Raw genomic sequence first — 8,302 nt, 5'->3', positions numbered from 1 at the left:
TTTCTTTTCAAATTTTTATTTTTCTCTCTTAAATCTCAGTCCAGTGAGACATATAGCCACGCCGTAGAACACGTGCTTGGACACCATTAATGGAGATGTTGGTATGGAGGTGCGCAGCGGGTCGCGATCAAAGGGCTCTCCTCCTGATGATCATGCGCAGGGGTCTGATCGCATGCCTCCCGTACTCAAATAGTTACCCCGCACGACACCTCCTAGCCAATAAAAAAAAGGGACGCGTGGCCGCACGTAATTGGTAAGTAGAACGCCTACTGTTTCAATAATACTTGTATTGCCGAATTATAACGTGACAACACTTGTTCCAAAATGACTTAGTTGATTGTTATTGTGTGTGCCTTCGCAAATCGGACAGAAAAATTACCATAGCATGTTGGTGCCATGTCATGACACCATGCCAAGTTTCATGATTTTCAAGCATGTTTTGGAATTACAGGAATTAAAACAACCTAGTTTCTCAATCTTTCCGGCCGAGCCACGACGCCCAGATGTTTGAATTTCACTCCCATCTATTGCATGGGACCTAGAAATTCACCCAAGGACACACATGTGATTTTCCAAACAACTTTGGTGCACTGGAGCCTGTGCTTGTAGTTCAAATTTGAATTATGCACATTAAATGCCCAGAAACTCAATTAATGTATAAAAAAGGTCAAACGAACCCGGAATAATTCCAAAATTTAGCACAATACTTCTATTTGGTCTAATCTGCCTGTGTAAAAAAATTAAGGCGGGAGAAGGCAATGTACGTATGTCGTTTCGCACACGGAGGTGACACGTTCCCTCTCGGAACCACGAGCCTTCTTGAGGGAAGTTCCGGTTTGCAAGAAGCTTACACCAAAGCTTGTCCCAATTCAGCCAAAATGACCGCATAGTAATACGCTCGTAAGTGGGAAACCGTTTAGGTTTTGATCCGTGTGAATAGGTTTGCAATTTGGAATGTAACGGGACGCGGACTCCCTGTTCTTCCAAAAAAATTGTGACGGGACGCATGCTCAAAATTTACTGACGGTTATAAGTGCGGCACTATTCCCGGAAGGCGTAACGTGGGAACGTACGCCTTCTCGGCCGCGTACGTGGTGTTTGCACCATAGGGTGCACCGCAATAGGCAATGTCAGCACACGTCTTGTTCGAACAACCGTGCGCGCTCGTTATTACCATCGTGCATGCTTTTTTTAATTAGAATGTGTGTGCCCGTCTAGCGCACACACGTTGATCTATCTAACTGATTTAGTTTGTTGTGGCTAATCACAAACAGTTCATCCATGTGAAGTGTATGCCATCAATCACAGACACTTTGATCTGGCTGACCTGTTTCTGTTTTGTTGCCTAATTGCAAACAATTAATCCTTCTGAAGCGAATGCCCTCAATCACGCACACCTTGATCTAGCTGACCCTTTCTTTTGTGTTGCCTAATCACAAACAGTTCATCCGAGTGAACCGTATGCTCTATATCGCACACGCCTTCATCAGGCTGCCCGTTTCTTTTGTTCTGCCTCATCGCAAACAGTTCATTCAATTGAACCGTATGCCCTGGATCGCACACGCAACTAAAATCTGAACCGTGTTTGATGGCTCCGCCATCGCACACGTTTTGCAACTTTTTGACGGTTCTTTCACACCACCGTTTGCGATTATTGCATTGCACATAGTTTCATCGAAGGGTCTCTGATCGTAGTGTCGGGTTAGCAGCATCCTGCAGTAGTGTTTATTATATAAGTTGCACATCATTATAATGATAGATTACTAAGCAAACTTCTAAATGAAGAAAAGACCGAACTAAACTTTATTCATCTAAGCAAAAGATTGAACTGAGGTAAGTAAAGGTAAGAAGATAGTGGGATGATACGATACTGCTACGTCTTGAGCTTGCGTTGGTTTTCCTTGAAGAGGAAAGAGTGATGCAGCAGAGTAGCGTAAGTATTTCCCTCAGTTTTTGAGAACCAAGGTATCAATCCAGTAGGAGGCTCTTCAAAAGTCCCACACACCTATACAAACAAACAAAGAACTCGCAACCAACACAATAAAGGGGTTGTCAATCCCTTCACGGCCACTTGCGAAAGTGAGATCTGATAGAGATAGTATGATAAGGTAAATATATTTTTGGTATTTTATAATATAGATGCAAAAAGTAAAGATGCAAGTAAAAGTAGATTGAATGCTTATATGATAAAAGATAGACTCGGGGGCCATAGGTTTCACTAGTGGCTTCTCTCAAGATAGCATAAGCATTCCGGTGGGTGAACAAATTACTGTCGAGCAATTGATAGACAAGCGAATAATTATGAGATTTTCTAGGAATGATCATGTATATAGGCATCACGTCCGTGACAAGTAGACCGACTCCTGCCAGCATCTACTACTATTACTACACACATCGACGGACTCCTGCCTGCATCTAGAGTATTAAGTTCATAAAGAACAGAGTAACGCATTAAGAAAGATGACATGAAGTAGAGGGATAAACTCAAGCAATATGATATAAACCCCATCTTTTTATCCTCAATAGCAACAATACAATACGTGCCTTGCAACCCTTTCTGTCACTGGGTAAGGACACCGCAAGATTGAACCCAAAGCTAAGCACTTCTCCCATGGCAAGAAAGATCAATCCAGTAGGCCAAACCAAACTGATAATTCGAAGATACTTGCAGAGATAACTCAATCATACATAAAAGAATTCAGAGGAGATTAAAATATTTCTCATAGACAAACTTGATCATAAACCCACAATTCATCGGATCTCGATAAACACACCACAAACAGAGTTTACATCGAATAGATCTCCACAAGAGAGGTGGAGAACATTGTATTGAAATCCAAAAAGAGAGAAGAAGCCAGCTAGCGAATAACTATGGACCCGAAGGTCTGTGGTAAACTACTCACAACTCATCGGAGGTGCTATGGTGTTGATGTAGAAGCCCTCCATGGTCGATTCCCCCTCTGGCAGAGCACCGGCGAAGGCTCCAAGATGGGATCTCACGGATACAGAAGGTTACGGAGGTGGAAATTGTTTTTCGTTGGCCCCCCTGGATGCTTTCAGGGTACGTAGGTATATATAGGAGGAAGAAGTACGTCGGTGGCTGCTCGAGGGGCCCACGAGACAGGGGTCGCGCCCAGGAGGGGTGGGCGCGCCCTACTATCTCCTGGCCGCCTCGTTTGCTTCTTGACTTGCACTCCAAGTTCTCCGGATCACATTCGTTCCAAAAATCATGCTCCCGAAGGTTTCATTCGTTTGGACTCCGTTTGATATTCCTTTTCTTCGAAATACTGAAATAGGCAAAAAACCAGCAATACGGGCTGGGCCTCCGGTTAGTAGGTTAGTCCCAAAAATGATATAAATGTGTAAAATAAAGGCCATAAACATCCAAAAGGGGTAATATAATAGCATGGAACAATAAAAAATTATAGATACGTTGGAGACGTATCAGATACCGGGACCCCTCCCCCAAGCTCGGCGGAAGCCAAGGGGAGTGCCCATACCCGATAGTCAGTTCTGCTTGGGTGGTGAAGAAGATGATGGTGGTGAAGAAGAAATCCTATCTGTGCTCTTCTCCCTTCGTCTCGATCTTCATCAGCCAAGCATCTTCTTCATTGTTGTTGGAGGAGCAGGAAGACATGATGCCTGGCTTGATAAATCTTACCAAAGATAGCAATAGAAGAGAACAGAGGATTTTCTCCTAGATACGGTGGTTAACAGGTTCAGGAAGTATATATAGGATTGTTGTTTTGCAGGACAAGCATACATAAGAAAAACGGAGTATGGGAGGTGTCCCAGGTGGGCACAACCCACCTTGGCGCACCAGGCAAGCCTGGCATGCCCTGGTGTCTTGTGCCCCAGGGGACGCTTCCTAGAAGTTTCTTTATTTCCAAAATTCTAAAATATGCCAAAACTGACAAATAATATTTTTGTGGATTTTGCGGAGTCCGTTTACTTACCGTATCGCGGACCTCCTTATTTTGATGATTCTGGGGTGTTTCGAAAGTACTCTTTTATATGTTCTTCCAGTGTCAAAGTTTGGATAATATTGCTTTCAACATTAATAGGCGTACCTGAGATATAATGCTTTATTCGTTGCCCATTGACAACCTTCGGGTTAGTGCCTTCGAAATTATTTATTTTGATGGCACCAGACCGGTAAACTTCATCGATGACATATGGGCCTGCCCATTTCTAGAGGAGCTTTCCTTCAAAGAATCTAAAGCGAGAGTTGTACAAAAGAACATGTTCTCAGACTTTAAATTCATGCTTTTGGATTCCTTTGTATGCCATCTTTTAACTTTTTCTTTAAACAACATTGCATTTTCATAAGCTTGGGTTCTCATTCATCTAATGAGCTTATATCAAATGACCTCCTCTCACCAACAAGTTTGAAATCATAGTTGAGTTCTTTAACTGCCCAATATGCTTTATGTTCTAACTCAAGACGCAAATCACAAGCTTTTCCATAAACCATTTTATAAGGAGACATACCCATAGGATTTTTATATGCTGTTCTATATGCCCAAAGTGCATCATCTAATTTCTTAGACCAATTCTTCCTCGACCTATTAACAGTCTTTTGCAAAATTAATTTTATTTCTCTATTGCTAAGCTCAACTTGACCACTAGACTCAGGATGATAAGGTGATGCAATTCTATGGTTAACATCATACTTAGCAAGCATCTTACAGAAAGCACCATGAATAAAGTGTGAACCACCATCAGTCATTAGATATCTAGGAACTCCAAACCTAGGGAAAATAACTTCCTTAAGCATTTTAATAGAGGTGTTGTGATTAGAACTACTAGTTGGAATAACTTCTACCCATTTAGTAACATAATCAACAGCAACCAAAATATGTGTATACCCATTAGAGGAAGCAAAAGGTGCCATGTAATCAAATCCACAAACATCAAATGGTTCAACAACAAGTGAATAATTCATAGGCATTTCTTGACGCTTACCTATACTACCTATTCTTTGACATTCATCACAAAATGAAACAAACTTACGGGCATCCTTGAAGAGAGTAGGCCAATAAAATCCAGATTGCAATACCTTGTGAGCAGTTCTATCTCCAGCAGGATGCCCTCCATACAGTTTGGAGTGACATTTACGTAGGATTTGTCCCTGTTCATGCTCAGGTACACAACGCCCAATAATACCATCTACTCCTTCCTTATAAAGATGTGGGTCACCCCAAAAGTAATGTCTTAAATCATAGAAGAATTGTTCTTCTTTTGTTGGTAAGTAAAGCTAGGTGGTAAATATTTAGCAACAAGGAATTAACATAGTCAGCATACCAAGGAGTTCTATTAGCAACATGTATTGCAGCTAACTGCTCATCAGGAAAACTATCATCAAAAGGAAGTGGGTCATCAAGCACATTTTCAAGCCTAAACGAGTTATGAGCTACGGGGTTCTCAACTCCTTTTCTATCAATAATTTGCAAATCAAATTCTTTTAACAAGAGAACCCAACGAATAAGTCTAGGTTTAGCATCTTTATTTTCCATAAGATATTTAATAGCAGCATGGTCTGTGTGAACAGTTACTTTGGAATCAACAATATAAGGTCTAAACTTATGACAAGCAAACACCACTGCTAAGAATTCTTTTTTAGTAGTAGCATAATTTGTTTGAGCACTGTCTAGAGTTTTACTAGCATAATGAATAACATTAAATTTCTTATCAACTCTTTGTCCTAGAACAGCACCAACATCATAATCACTAGCATCACACATAATTTCAAAAGCCAAGTTCCAATCAGGTGGTTGAACAATAGGTGCAGTAATTAAAGCTTTCTTGAGTATTTCAAAGGCTTCAAGACAATCATCATCAAAAACAAAAGAAATATCCTTTTGCAAAAGATTAGTAAGAGGCCTAGAACTTTGAGAAAAGTCTTTGATAAACCTCCTATAGAAACCAGGATGGCCTAGGAAACTACGAATACCTTTGATATCCTTTGGACATGGCATTTTCTCAATTGCATCAAATTTAGCTTGGTCCACTTCAATACCTTTTTCAGAAATTTTATGACCCAAGACAATGCCTTCATTAACCATAAAGTGGCACTTCTCCCAATTCAGGACAAGATTTGTTTGTTCACATCTCCGCAAAACTCGATCAAGATTGCTTAAACAATCGTCAAAAGACTTCCCATAAACAGATAAGTCGTCCATGAAAACCTCAACAATCTTTTCATAAAAGTCATAGAATATAGCCATCATGCATCTTTGAAAGGTAGCAGGTGCATTACATAAACCAAAAGGCATACTTCTATAAGCGTAGGTTCCAAAAAGACAAGTAAAAGTGGTCTTTTCTTGATCAGGTTGAGAAACAGGTATTTGTGAAAAGCCGGAATATCCATTAAGGAAGCAAAAGTGTGTGTGCTTAGACAATCTTTCAAGCATTTGATCAATAAAAGGCAAAGGGTAATGATCTTTTCTAGTAGCTTTATTTAATTTTCTGAATCAATTACAATTCTTTTGCCTGTAACAATTCTTTGTGGAATAAGTTCATTCTTATTATTAGGAACAACAGTAATACCTCCTTTCTTTGGGACACAATGAACATGACTTACCCATCTACTGTCAGCTATAGGATAGATTATACCTGCTTCCAGAAGTTTTAATATTTTCGTTCTTACCACCTCTTTTATCTTCGGATTTAACCGATGTTGGTGATCAACAACGGGTTTAGCATCAGGTTCCTTATTAATTTTATTCTGACATAGAGTGGGACTTATGCCCTTTAAATCATCAAGAGTATATTCAATAGAAGCTCAGTGCTTCCTTAGAACTTTCAATAATCTTTCTTCTTCATGTTCTGAAAGGTTAGCACTGATAATAACAGGATATATTTTCTTTTCATCAAGATAAGCATATTTCAAAGTGTCCGACAATTGTTTTAATTCAAACACAGGATCACGTTTAGGTGGAGGGCGACCTCCGAGAGTTTCAATAGGCAAACTGTGTTTAAGTATAGGACGTTGTTCAAAGAAAATATTATCTATTTCATTTCTTGCATGCATATGTAAATCATTTTCATGGTCTAGAAAGTATTGTTCTAAAGGATCAGTAGGTGGGACAACAATAGAAGCAAGACCAATTAATTCTTCCTTACTAGGCAATTCTTTTTCATGATGGTTTCTACTAAACTTGGAAAAATTAAACTCATGAGACTCATCACCAAAGCTAACGCCCACAGTTTGTTTCTAGCAATCTGTCCTAGCATTAACTATGTTCAAGAAAGGTCTACCAAAGATAGTGGGACAGAAGTCATCTTGCGGGGTACCAAGAACAAGAAAATTAGTAGGATATTTTATTTTCCCACACAAGACTACAACATCTCTAATAATACCACAAGCTGAGATGGTGTCTCTATTAGAAAGTTTAATAGTAACATCTATGTCTTCTAACTCCGTACTTGCTATGTCATCTCTAATCTCTAGATATAACTTGTAAGGAATAGCACTCACACTAGCACCCTGATACGTGTCCGTCGTATCTATAATTTTTTATTGTTCCATGCCAATATTGTACAACTTTTACATACTTTTGGCAACTTTTTATACTATTTTGGGGACTAACATATTGATCCAGTGCCTAGTGCCAGTTCCTGTTTGTTGCATGTTTTTTGTTTTGCGCAAAATCCATATCAAACAAAGTCCAAATAGGATAAAAACTGACGTAGATTTTTTTTGGAATATATGTGAATTTTGGGAAGTGGAATCAACGCGAGACGATGCCCGTGGGGCCCATGAGGTGAGGGCAGTGCCCCGGGCACTCGTGACCACTCCGTAAGGCAGTTGGTGCCCTTATTTTGCCGCAAGAAAGCGAATATCCGGGTAGAGATCGTGTCCAGATTTCAGCCCAATCGGAGTTACGGATCTCTAGGAATATAAGAAACGGTGAAAGGACAGAATCAAAAGGCAGAAACAGAGAGAGACAGATCCAATCTCGGAGGGGCTCTCGCCCCTCCCATGCCATGGAGGCCATGGACTAGAGGGGAAACCCTTCTCCCATCTAGGGGGAAGGTCAAGGAAGAAGAAGAAGAAGGGTGGCTCTCTCCCCCTCACTCCCGGTGGCGCCGGAACGCCGCCGTGGCCATCATCATCACCGCAATCTACACCAACACCTCGATCATCTTCACCAACATCTCCATCACCTTCCCCCATCTATCTACAGCGGTCCACTCTCCCGCAACCCGCTTCACCAACATGGTGTTTTATGCTTCATATTATTATCCAATGATGTGTTGCCATATTATGATGTCTGAATAGATTTTCGTTGTCCTATCG

Source organism: Triticum dicoccoides, chromosome 7B, assembly GCF_002162155.2.
Source record: "Triticum dicoccoides isolate Atlit2015 ecotype Zavitan chromosome 7B, WEW_v2.0, whole genome shotgun sequence".
In the NCBI taxonomy this organism is placed as follows: domain Eukaryota; kingdom Viridiplantae; phylum Streptophyta; class Magnoliopsida; order Poales; family Poaceae; genus Triticum; species Triticum dicoccoides.
The sequence above is the reverse complement of the archived record's forward strand: the minus strand, read 5'-3'. Positions refer to the sequence as shown.